Source organism: Heterocephalus glaber, unplaced genomic scaffold (assembly GCF_053883595.1).
Source record: "Heterocephalus glaber isolate CG9 unplaced genomic scaffold, H.glaber_assembly_v1.0 deba00000281, whole genome shotgun sequence".
Classification (NCBI taxonomy): domain Eukaryota; kingdom Metazoa; phylum Chordata; class Mammalia; order Rodentia; family Bathyergidae; genus Heterocephalus; species Heterocephalus glaber.
In genome coordinates, this window is record NW_028258139.1 from 2,654,298 (window position 1) to 2,667,631 (window position 13,334).

The 13,334-nt window shown below is 43.6% G+C and overlaps 1 pseudogene; it reads left to right on the forward strand.

Moving 5' to 3' along the window:
- The first annotated feature begins 4,435 nt into the window (after positions 1–4,435).
- LOC101713168 (mediator of RNA polymerase II transcription subunit 28-like) lies at positions 4,436–5,453 on the forward strand (annotated as a pseudogene).
- The last annotated feature ends 7,881 nt before the right edge of the window (positions 5,454–13,334 follow it).

Genomic DNA, 13,334 nt, shown 5'->3' on the forward strand with positions numbered 1-13,334 from the left:
CTAAATTTGATCTCAGGTTATATTTACTATATATGATTAATTAATTCTTCAAGGAATATTATTTCCTTTCTCTGAGATCATTGTTCTTTTACAAGGAAAATGAGCTGAGCGTTTTGTTGTGTTGTGTTGTGTTGTGTTAAAACATGGTCTAGCTTGTTAGTTCCAGAGCCTTGAACTCACTGTGCAGCTCAGGTTGGTCTGCGTTGAGTACTGAGATTATAGTCACCACGCCTAGTGAGAGGTCTCCCACCACCTCAGCAGCTATTATGTACAGTAGCTGCCCCTCTTCCTACGGCGCCTTGCCCCTCCCCTGTGTGAGGTCACACCAAGATGGCTGCTCCCACCAAAGAACAAACCCTTCTTCCCAGCATGCCCCTGTTCCTGCCTAGAGAGTAACCTAATACTCGCTCACCTCCTACCACCTAGTGACATCACCAGCTCCTCCATTCCCTAGTCACTACCTCCCTCAACCCCACCTCAGCCCCTACAAACCCACCCCAGTCTCTATAAAAGACTCTCCCTGCCCCAGCCATATCACTTTTGTCTCTCCGTTGTTCAGAGACAGCCCGGCAGATCTGTTCCCCTAATAAAGGCTTGTTGTGGCCTGGTGTGGTCTTGGTCTTCGGCCCTTTTATCTGACACCTAGTATGGAAAATGAGCTATTTTGCCCAACATCAGTAGGAAGATCTTTTTGTTCCCTAAGTAAAAGGCTTCTGTTTAGGTTGGGTTTTGTTTTGTTTTGGTTTGGTTTGGTTTTTGAGATAAGGTCTCATTAGGTAGTTTAAACTGGCCTTGAACTCAGGCTGGCCTTGAACTCACAGTGATCCTCCCACCTCAGCCTCTGAGTGCTGAGATGACAGGTGTGCACCACACCAGGCTGCCTGGCTGAAATTTAAAGATGTGATATTTTTCCTTCCTTCCTTCCTCTCTGTCTTGGGGGGGGGGGGGGGCGGGGGCGGGATTTGAACCCAAAGCCTTCTCCCTTGTTTTTGTTTTGTTTTGTTTTATGAGATAGGGTCTCACTGTCACTAAACTGCCTAGACTGGGCTCAAACGTGATCCTCCTGCCTCAGCCTCAGAGAATACCTGGATTACTGTACTGGAGCGTACCTATATTGTAGATAGTTAAATTAATTAGATCTCTTGTAGGCAGTTAGACAGGCCTCAAGAAGCCAATAAGGAGGACAATCAAGACACATTCCCTGAAGGCCAACATTATAAAAGAAGAGAAACTACTACACTCTCATGCTTCCCCTAGGGATGAATAGCACTGATTGATATTCTAAGTAGGTATCAGTCACCTGGGTGGGGGCCAAGATCTTAACCCACCCTTTCCAGGAAAGATCCCTGACCCACCCCTTACTGAATACCCTTGCCCATTCCTTGTATGCTTGCTCTGTGACTTGCTTCCCCATTGGATCCCCATTGAATCAATATTGCCTAAGCAACTGTACTGGTCATAATCTTTGGCTGTTCATAGTTTTGTCCATCTTGTGATTTCTCTTTGGATAAGTATTACCTAAGTGACTGTGTTATAATCTTACTAGTTGACTATAATTTTGTCCCATCTTGAACCCACCTCACCTTGTGGCTTTGTCCCATAAAACACCTTTGAGAAGCAAGGTGAGCAAGCAACCCCCTTTAGGGTTCCCTTTCTGACTTAGACAAAAGCTATCTTTCTCTCAATAAATTTTTCCTACTCTTAACCTCTATTGATCCTAGAATTCATTCTTCAATTTTAAAGAACACAAACTCGTATTTCGGATAGCTAGCTGGTTTGGTAGTTGCTTCTATTCCCCCTATATTACCACCATGCCTGGCCTGTTTATTTTGAGACTTTGAGGGTCTTTTTTCCCCAAACGCTCATCATGGTATAGACTTTGTAGATACCTTGGGCCTTATGAGCATGCTGGAAAGAGGTTATAATCTCTTGGGCTAAAGTTTTGGCGGGGGGGGGGGGTTGTTTTTTTGGTTTTTTGGTACTGGGAATTGAATCTTGGGCTAAAGTTTGAAATCATAAGCTCATTTGGATTTTATTGCAAGCTAATCAAGAAAGTGAAGGAAGGTGGGCTTAGAGACAGTGAGACTCTATCTCAAAAAAAGACAAAGGGCGGGCTGGGGATTTATCTCAGTGGTTCTGCCGCCTGCCTCGAAGGCCCAAGGACCCCAGTTCAATCCCTGCACCAAAAAAGAAAAGCAAAAAAAACAAGGGGATGTAGCTCTGTGAGGGGTTAGGGTTCAGTCCCCAATACACACACACAGAAAGACAGAGAAAGAGAAAGGAAAAGCATCACATCTTTTTTGCCTATCAGTATTACAAATGTTATCTGTGCCTCAAAATCTTAAATTTCAGCCAGGCTTGATGGTGCACCCCTGTAATCCCAGCACTCAGGAGGCTGAAGCAGGAGGATCAGCATGAGTTTGAGGCTAGCCCCTTGGGCTACATAGTGAATTCAAAGCCAACCTGAACAACATAGTGAGACCCAACCTCAAAAAATAAAACAGAACAAAACAAAGCTGTATTGAGATGGAATTGATGACATAAATTAGCTTCCCTTCTTGGCTTATCATATCCTTCCATCTGCCTTCTTTTTATTTTGGGTTTTTTTCATCTACTCATATTTTTTTTTCTTCTTTTTTTTCTATTTGAATTCTAAAGTTCAGTTTTACAGTCAATATCCTAAATCTCTGAACTGAGAGGATAAAGAATCAAAAGAGAAGAGCAAGACACAGAATAATAGAAGAAATTTCTCAGGCTTATTAAGGGGCATGGGCAAACAGGGATATAGGAACCCTGAGGTTAAACATCACTCGAGGGTAGAATTTTCCATTTATGTTTGAATCAGGTGTATAATTCTATTGTCTTTCCCAGTGTAAGAACTATAGTAGAATTACTAAATCATTCAGAAAAGAAAGTCAGATTGAGCTTTGTGGTTTGTTTCTTTATATAATAGGCATATATATATATATGCAATAAATAAAATACTGGGCAAAATTGGGAAAAAATATGCTTCATGTAGTAACAACCCCAGCCATTCCTACAACCCTACACTTGCTCCTACTTTGCAGCCATTTAGTTCATTCAGATCTTCTTTAATCTTACATTATTTTTGTTTCTCTTAAAAGCATGGTCATCATAAGATTGCTGAGTCCACCCACATTTCCTATGGTCAAAAATAAACAAGAAGCAATTCGTAGTGGCATATGCCTGTAATACCAGATACTGCAGAGGTCGAGGCAGGAGGATTACAAGTTTGAGGCCAGCTTGGGCAACTTAATGAGCCCGTGTCTCAAAATAAAAAATAAAAAACAGGGCTGAGAACGTAGCTCAGTGCAAAGGCCAGACCACAAAATAAAGTAACAGGATTCATTACAAATCTAATTATAATATCCAGCACTCTTTTTTCATAGGAATTGATTGACTATATCTTAATTTTAGGGCCGGGGATTTAGCTTAGTGGTTTCACCGCCTGCTGTGCAAGCGCAAGGACCCGAGTTCAATCCCCAGTACCAAAAAAAAAAAAAAAAAAAAGGTTAAACCTTGTTTAAAAACAAAAAAATCATCTAAATCTTAATTTTAAATAGAAATTGACAGTGTAGGGAAAGGCAGTGTTTAGGGTTAGAAAAGATAGGCTTTATTACAAATCAATAAGGAAACTTACTAAAAGCAGTTTCTGCCTCTAGAGGTAGACTCTACAATTAGAGCAACTAGAAAAAGAGAGAGAGAGAAGCTAGACTGAGAGAAGTGCCAGGTAACACAATTACCATAAGAATTTATCAGGAAGCGTTAACAGAACAAGAGCAAGTCAGAAACATGAACGACCAGGAAAACCCGCCCCATCACCCACCTGATAAAATGCAAAGGAGATAAGGGCATCTTATTTAGCATGTAAGGAGTCTTATTTAGCATGTAAGACACGCTTGCACACATACCTACACATATACACAGGTATGTTCTCACTTTATCATGCCAGATACACACATGTGCACATGTCCCCTTTACTTAATCTTTGAGTCTAATCCACCGTCCTATAAACTGCCCCCACTTATCCATTTTAAAGGGACAGGAAGAAATCAAGCAACCAGAAGGAATGTAGGCAGTGATGTCCAGGTTAAGATCAAAGACAGCCAAGAGAGCAGATCAGATGGTGACAACGTCCAGGTGCCCACATGGGGGATGGGAAAGACACTACTAAATAAGAAGAGGGATGAGAGCTCTGGTGTACTCGTTTCCTGATGCTCCTTACCCCTCCAGGAAGCTATCTTCTTTCTTTCCCATCTTAGCTTCTTTTATTTTTAACTCTCCATCTGTAATTCATTACTGAAGGTGAGAGTTTACATTTCCAGCAATAGTGTGTTTCAGTTGAGGAGCAGTGTGTACAGCCCACCCTGCCACAACAAAAGGACCTAGGTGGACCTCTCCAGCCACTCCAGACATGGCGGCTCCTCTGGGTGATATGTTCTCGGGGCAGCCACCAGGGCCCTGGGTGTGCCACAGGGACTTCCTGGCCAGGCTTCTCTTTAAGCAACACCTGGCTCTTGGAGACGTTCTAACAGTACTTTGCCAGTCAAGATGGAGTCATCATTTTAGGCTACTTTGCTTCTCTTGTGCGTCAGGATTATGTCTGTAGTGGCAAAGTGCCAGCCAGTATATACAGCAACCCAATGCAGATAGTCCAGGAGAATGGATAACGCAAGCAGAAGCTTCAGAGGCAAAGTGTACAGCTGTATTCTTAACCCTGGGGGGGTCAGTCTGGGACTTTTCCACAAAGAGACTGAGCACCTCCCACCCATTCAACCAGAGCTGGGTTGTCATACACTTAGGGAAGGGGCGGATTTACAAGTTCCAATCTTTCATTTACATGTGGGCCCAGCAACCTTACTGGTTACAGAATTTCACACACATCAGGTTCACAGTGCACTGAGTTCTATCTTATTTGCATATGGTGGGAAGGCAGAACAGAGAAAATTCCTGAGATGTTTGAGGGAGTCAGGCCCAGGCAGACCCAGGCATGTTAAAAGAATTGGAGGGAAGTCAGCTTTCCCTGTTACCAAGTCCAGCTTTAGCTACAGAGAAATGTATTTCCCTTTCATGTCAAACGCACCATTCAGGAAGAAATTCACACTGGTGTTGATCAATGTATCCAGAAGTTTCTAGATATTGCAAGACAGAGAATGGGTTTTTTCCGACAAAAAAAGACTGTAGTTGTCTGTCTAGAAACCAGAGCTCAGAGGATGCTCTCAGAGGACATCACAGAAATAAGGAATAAAACTGCAGCAGAAAGAAGTGCTGGTCCAGAAGCATTAGACAAAGCTGAGGCCCTGGCAGCACGTGCTGGAGGACCTTAACGTGCAGCACAAAAACACAAAAAGCAAGAGGAAATCCCGCAGGGCCCCTTGGCCTACCTTGAGCAGACTTCTGCCAGCATCCCTGCACTTCTGAAGCAGACCTGAGAGCCCTGGCCTATGCAGTAGCTTTTCACACAGGGAGCTTTGCCAAATATCCCCTTTATGGGCATGGTGTTTGGGAAGAATTGAGATAATGTAGGTTTTATGTTCCTACCTACAATTTCTCCCTTTTTTTAATAAACCGTTAATGTCTTGAGTACATTACAAAACGCCTGTATCTTTAATACACCAAGTTAAGTTTATTTCTGCCTTTAGAGCAGTTTATACTTAGTAGGAAAAGAGATTCTTGTATTTTATTTTTGTTTTTGTATGACCTCACTCTTGTGCGTTTCCATTTGTTAGATTTTTAGGATTGGAAGATGAAATATTATACAAGTCTCAGAAGCCAGGATAAGGAGTTTTTAGGACTTTTATGATAACTACCCATCTGTGGTAGTGTAGAAAAATCCATACATTTGCTGTGTTTCCAGACGCTGAACTACCTCGAGAAGAGGAGAACTGGCCAGGATGGCACATGTCTGCAATCCCAGCAGTTTGGAAGGTTGAAGCAGGAGAATCACTGTGAGTTCCAGGCCACCCTGGGCTACATAGTGAGTTCAACACCAACCTGAACAACATAGTGAGACCCTGCCCCCCCACCACATTAAAAAAAAAAGGAATCTAATGCAACAATGTTTGTAATGCTTCCACAGCAGTTCAGAGTACAAGTATCTTGTAGCTTGTTCACAAAAGGGTTAAAATATGCTAGGTTAGCATAGTAATGTTACTGTGCAATCCTTCAGTTGATTGTGGCTTTTATTTGGATGAGTTTATATTTTGTGTGGTGTTTATTTACCTTTTTTTTTCTGGTACTGGGGATTGAACTCGGGACCTTGAGCTTGCAAGGCAGGCCGTGGAACCACTGAGCTAAATCCCCGGCCCTATTCACCCTTTTTGAAGAGGACCTGTCAGGAGGTTGGTTTGCCAAACGTTATTAATACCCTGCGGGAATGAGCCGGTGTTAGGGATGGTGGAACCTGTCTCCATGTGACAACTGGGGCCTGGGTGAAATGTGTGGTTAAAATTCACTACCTTTGTTATTTTCTTGTTGCTGAGACAAAACACCCAACACCCATAAGTTAAAGGAGGAAGGGTTTATTTTAGTTCAGTTTGTAGAGGTTTCAGTCCATAGTTGACTGGCTCCAAGACAAGGTGGCGCGGCAGAGGAGAAATAGTTCATGGTACGACAGGCAGGAAGCAGCACTCTTCCTTCTGCTCCCCCCCCCATAGTTCAGGCTGGCCTTGAACTCACTTTGTAGCCCAGGCTGGCCTCAAAGTTGTGGCAATCCACCTCCTTCAGCCTCCCAAGTGCTAGGATTACAGGTGTGTGCCACTACACCCAGCTGCTTTTCCTTTTAATTCCATACAGGCTACAAGCCTATTTGTTGATGACACCCACACCTAGGTGGATCTTCTCTCTTCAGTGAGTCCATCATCCACACCTAGAACCATGTTAAATCAACTAGTGGACTAATCCAGTATCACACGCCTATGATCCAATGTCACACACCCATGATCAAGTCCCTCCTCAAAGCCCCACCTATGAAGCTTTGTGGGAACGTCTAGATATAAGCCATAACACTTACCCTAATCTCTTTTAGAGTTTTGCTTGCTTTTATTTTTGTTTTACTTCTTTAGATCAAAGAGTTTCCATTTTTAAAAAATTTCTTATTTGGGGCCAGGGATTTAGCTCAGTTATTCTGGCACCTGCCTTGCAAGTCTAAGGTCCTGAGTTCAATCCCTGTACCAAAAAAAAAATTTCTTATTCATGGGGAAAAAAAGATAGAAAGAAGCAATGTTTTTCCTTTCTCTTCTTTCTTTCTTTTTTTTTTTTTTTTTTTTTGTCTGCTACTAGAGACTTAACCTTAGGGCTTCACACTGAGCTATATCCCCTACTCTTTTTGTTGGTTTTTGTTTTGTTTTGTTTTTGGTACTGAGGATGGGGATCGAACTCGGGTCCTTGTGCTTGCGAGGCAGGTGACGGAACCACTGTTTTAAGTTTTAATTTTTAGACCGGATGCCACTAAGTCACTAACTTGTCTAAACTAGGCTTGATTTTGTGACCCTACTGCCGCAGCCTCCCTCAGTACTGAGGTTACAGGTAGTGCCCCCAGGCTGGCTATGCACAGCAACCTTAGAGGAGACTAGAGCTGGACAGCTGATTCTACCTGACTTCGAGGTAGTCTACAGAAGTCCTCCTGGCCCAGCCTCTCAGAGTGCTGGGCCCTCTCTCCCGATCACCCCCTCTGCGGTCCAGACCGACCCGTCTTTATCTTTACCCATGTGTCCCCACGCACAGCGGTCGCACGTTCTGGCCCCAGCGCTGCCCAGCTCCCGCGACTCGTTTCCGTTGGGAGGGAGGGTTGCACAACCATCTCCACTAACTTCAGAACATTTCCATCACCCCCAAAGAGCAGCCCTCACCCGCAAGGCTAAGCATGGCATGATGTCTGTGTGTAGAAACCCAGAGTAAACGTCCACCAAAGAGCCAAGTGAACGAGAAGTCAGGGCTCCCACCCCTTCCTGGACGCGTCTGCTTGCTCTGGAGGAGCTCACGGTATGGATTCCAGCCGAAGACCCGAAACGCTGTGGGGTTTGACGCGGAGCCCGAGCTGCGCTTCTGTGCCCGCGCTGTCTTCGCCCCTCCCTCTGCTCCTGCACCGCCTGCTTCACAGACGCGGGTCTCGGGCCTTCTCCTTCTGCACCGCGCTTTCCCGTTGGGCGCCCTGATGCGTCTCCCACGCTGCGGCCCCTCCTTGAGCTGCAGGGGCTCAGGCAGGGCAGGGGGTAGAATTCCTGTTCTCCTCTGCACACCATTTCCACCGCTGCACAAATCCCCCGTCGGCCTGAGGATGCTCCCTGTCTTTCAGTGGAACAATTGATGTACAAACCGCTGTATTTAACCTGTTTTATACTTTGATTGCCTGAGGGAAAAAAAAAGTTATTCTATAAATTCACAGCAATCCAAAGAGTATACTATTGACATAAAATCAACAAATGTAAAGAAATGTTTGGTCTTCAGCAAAGAAGCCAAAACAATCAAATTGGAAAGGGCAAGCTTTTTGTCAAATAGTGCCAGAACAACTGAAAATCCGTTTGGAAAAAAAATAAAACATGGTATCTGTTAGGGTTTAGATTTGAAATGTCCTCCAACAGTTTATGCATTGAGGATTTGCTTTCCAGTGCAGCACTGTTCAGAGACAGGGCCTTCAGGATGGTGACTGGATCCTAAGAGCTCTACTGAGCCTTGTCAGTGGATGAATCTATGGATAGATTCATAATGGGATGGCAATCTTTGGAGGTGGTAGAAACTTTAGGAAGTGGGGCCGAGTTGAAAGGAGCAGGTCACTAGGCCATTTTCTGTCTCCTTTCTGGCTCTCACAAGGTAAGCAGCCTCACTCGGCCCTGCCTTTTTCTGGTATGATATTCTGCTTCACCACAGGCTCAAAACAAAGCCAAATGACCATGGGCTGGAACCTCTGAAATCATAAGCCAAATTAAATCTTTCTTACTTTTGAGTTATTTTCCTCAGGTAATTGTCACAGGGATAGGAAGCTGACTAATATAATCTCTAATTCAAACCATATACAAAAAAATTAATTTGAGATAGATCATACAGCTAAATGTAAAAGTTCAAACCTCCTTTCAGGAAGAGCCAGGCATGATAGCACATGCATGTAATCCCAGCACTCAGAAGACTTAGGCAAGAGGACCACCATAAGTTCAATGCCAGCCTGGGCTATATAGGGAGTTCAAAGCTAGCCTGAACTACATGGTGAGACTCTGTCTCAAAAATACCAAAAAAAAAAAAAAAACCTATGGGAGACTCTCATGATGGCTTCCAATCTGCTCGGTGCTATAACACATGGCAAGAAGAAAAACTCAAACATGGGATTAAAGAGAGAAATAGGGAGTCAGGATGGCCAATGCTAAGCATCCAAAGTCACTGACGTTTATTGGTAACACAATCATTGTTAGGTTGGGGTGAGGGGCTACATGTGGTCTCCAGGGATATGCTGCTGATGCAAGCAAGGCTTGTGAAAGAAGAAACAAAGCATTCTTGTGTTAGGCTGGGAACCTAACTTGGGTAAGAGTAACTTTGACCTCAGCTGTGTGTTATCTCATCTGCTTTGGTTAGATTCACTTCTTAAAATAAGCCAATTGTAGGGTTCACTCTTTGTAGCCTTCACTGGTTACAGCCTGCTTTGTGTATAATCCATGGGGCAGTCTGCCACAAAAAACCAACAACACTTTCAGGAGGACACCGAGAATACATTTGTGGCTTGAGGTAGGTAAACGTTTCTTAGAAAAAACATCTAAAACAACAAAATAATAGGAAAATATTAAGAGAAAATATCAAAAAGAGAAAATTGATAAACTAAACTTCATCATACCTTAAAATTTCTTATTAAAATACATTTTCAAGAAAATGAATAAGGCACAAACTAAGAAAATAAAATCCATCAGAGAACTGATATTCAGGATGTACAGAGACCTCGTACTACTCCAAGATGAAAACAACCCAGTAAAGGATGGCCAGAAGATTTGGACAGAAACTTCTCAAGGACAGATGACAGATGAGGGGCTGAGGCAGTTGGCGCCAGTTTGGTCCCAGGCCGGGCGATTTAGCAGCTTAGGAAGATGCGGCCTCAAAATAAAAATTAAAAGGGGCTGGGGTTGGATGTGCAGAGTAGAGCACACCTGCACTCTGGGAAACTGAGGCAAGAGGGTTGCAAGTTGGAGTTCAGCCCGGGCAGTTTACGGACTTATGGAGACACTGCCTTAAAATTAAGGAATTAAAAAAGGACTTGGGATGCAGCTCAGTAGGAAGGCACTGTGTTCAATCCCCAGCTGGGAGTGGGGTATATGTATGAATGGCCAATAATCTCATTAAAAATAGATCAGTATGATGAGTCATTAGGGATACGCAAATTAAACCACAATGAGGGGAGGATGGTAAAGAGAACAGAAAGTAAAAAATGATTAACATTCAGGCCAGTTGTGGTAGCACACAGCTGCGATCCCACTTCAGAGGCTGAGGCAGGAAGATCTCCATGAGTTCAAGGCCAGACCGGGCTAATAGCGCATTCAAGGCCAGCCTGAATTATATAGCAAGAGTCTGTCTTAGAAAAACAAACAAACGATTAAGATTAGACATGTATGATGTGTATATGTACCAAATCTCCCAAAATGATTGTAATTATTATGTATTACAAGCACATACCAGTAAGATGTCACCTCACGCTCACATTTAAAAGAATGACGACATCAAGTTTTGACAAAGATGTTGAACAACTAGAATTCTCATACATTGTTAATGGGAATGTGAAGCATAACAACCACTGTGTAAAATGGCCTCAAAGATTCTTTTAAAGTAAGCATACATCTACCCTAGCATTTCTACTCCCACATATTACCAAAGAATAATGAAAATGCATGTACACAAACTACTTGGAATAATGATTGATTTGCAGACAGTCTTGAGAGAGCTTTATCAGATGAAGATGTTTCTTATCTTGATATAGAGGATTAGGAAATGGTGTAAGGAATAGCAGACTTGTGTGTCTGCAGAGAGGGATTGAGAAAAGCAGCATGGTCTGCTCCCTGGGGCCAGGCACTAAGACTCTAGGCCAGGGATGACCCAGGGGACCCTGGAGAAGGTGGAGATGTGAAGCCCCAGGGACCCCTGCCATGACCTGATGGCAGCAGCCTCTCTGAGTCCAGACCCTTGGGCTGCCCATCTCCTGGCCAGCCCTGCCTGGCATAGGCGATGTCCCTCAGGACACCGAGGACAGGTGCCTTCCAGTGGCAGCGGTGCAGTGAGGTGACAACAGCAATGGCTCCAGAAGACTGCAAAGCCAGTCTCCTCCAGGGCCAGACCAGGAAAGTCTACCCAGGAAAGCTTTGTCATTTTAGACCATGGAGCTGAGCAGATCTGGGTCCTGAGGTGACTGCCCTGCCCCAGCTGGAGGAGACCTCACCTCCTTCCAACAAGGAACGAACAGGTGCCTTACTGGTCCTGGGAGGTGAGCAGAGCCCCTGACAACCATGGGTAGATGGTTAATGAGCCTTGGAGCATTGATCTTCCTGCTCCCAAAGAGAGAAGTGGTAGAGTAACAGACCACATAGGGCCACTTGGAAACTCCTGCCACTCTTTGGGAAGATTTACTGGCTGTAGAAGGCTGGTGCATAGAATACGAAGGAGCTGCTCTCAATTTTCCCCTGACCTTTTGAAAGAAAACTTTTGCTGCATCTGGACATTCTAGATGTGAAGAGGTTAGGGGTGCATGATAAATCAGTTAAAATCACATATTTTGTAAATGCTTATTTGCTTTTCTAAATTTCACCAAGCCATCACCATGAAGAGCTCTGGAGAAGCATGCATGGACCTGAAGCACAGTCGCTGGTTCCCTAGAAGTTCCTTCAGGGAGATGGTTCTAGAGTCCTGTGCACCCATATCATCACACATTACCCAGAGTGTTCAGAAAGCAATAAAGGTGAGGTTCCTGTTGAAGGACTGGAGTTCATGGCCCATGGCAAAGAAAGACCTAAAAACTCTTCTTGGCTTTGAAAATAGATTCCTCAGCAAGAAACTGAGACTCCAGATTTTGTCAACTAAGACTGTGAAGATAGCTGTGGGACTGATGAGTTTAGGAGAGAGAACTTTTATTTATTCTTTCTTTTCTTTTTTTTCTTTATATTTCTTCCTTATTGATATTTTCCTCTCACTTGTAAATGATGAAACTACTACTCTGCTTTTGTTGTAGATTTTGCTGGGAGGAACCGGAAAAACTCACAGGAGACAGAGGAGTGGGAGTAAAACAACAAAATTTATTTGTTTTGTTTTGTTTTGTTTTGTTTTTTGTTTTCTTGGTACCAGGGATCGAACTCAGGACCTTGCCCTTGTGAAGCAGGTGGCGGAAACACTGGGCTAAATCCCTGGCCCCTTGAACAAAATTTATTTGCTAGCGGGCCAGCCCCACAGGAACTTGCCTTCAAGGGCTGACCCTGGGACACATTGGAGGCTTACATTTATACTTTAAACTAGGTCTAGTCATGTGATTTACAGAAAGCTTAGGGTCTACGTGTACTTTTGCTCATGAGGCATGGTTACTGTGGTCTTGGTACAGGCATCTGGCCTTACTTGGGTGGGGGTTGCGGTTAGGCAGTGTTGCAGGTTTATCTGGTGCCCACAAACTTGTGGTTAATGGCGAAGCATCTGGTATTGCTATTCTGAGAAGCAAAACAATATTCTGACAAGCAAAACAAGCAAGCGAAGCAAGTTACAGAAGCAGAACGAGGCAGGCAGTTATTCTACATTATTTTATACTTTCCTTAACACTTTGAGATGCTTTCTCACTTTCTCTAGCATCCCTTTTTAAAATTTTATTTTATTTTTAGAGACAGGATCTCACTGTGTAGTTCAGGCTGGCCTAGAACTCACTATGTAGCCCAGGCTGGCTTTGAACTCACAGAGATCCTCCTGACTCAGCCTCCCAAGTGCTGGGATCACAGGCATATGGCACCACACCCAGTACTGCTATAGCATTTTTTGGGAATTCAATGTGCTAAAATTGAACAGTTTCTTGGGATTATGATTGTAATGTGTAGTCTGGAATTAGCTTTAAATGTAGTACCTTGTATGTAAATAATGATAAACTTGTCAAGTTGCTCAGGATTGTCTGACAACTTGATTTTGTTGCAAAAGACACTAGATAGACTATATGGGGGCTTTTTCTCTCAGGGAGTTAATGCTCTATAAAGGGTTCCGGGCACAACAGTTCCAATCAATGCTAGAGAGCCACAGTTTTATTTTTACATAGGAACACACAGTTAAGATTCCTTTATTTGCTTCATTTGCACATCTACCCTATGATATCTGTAATA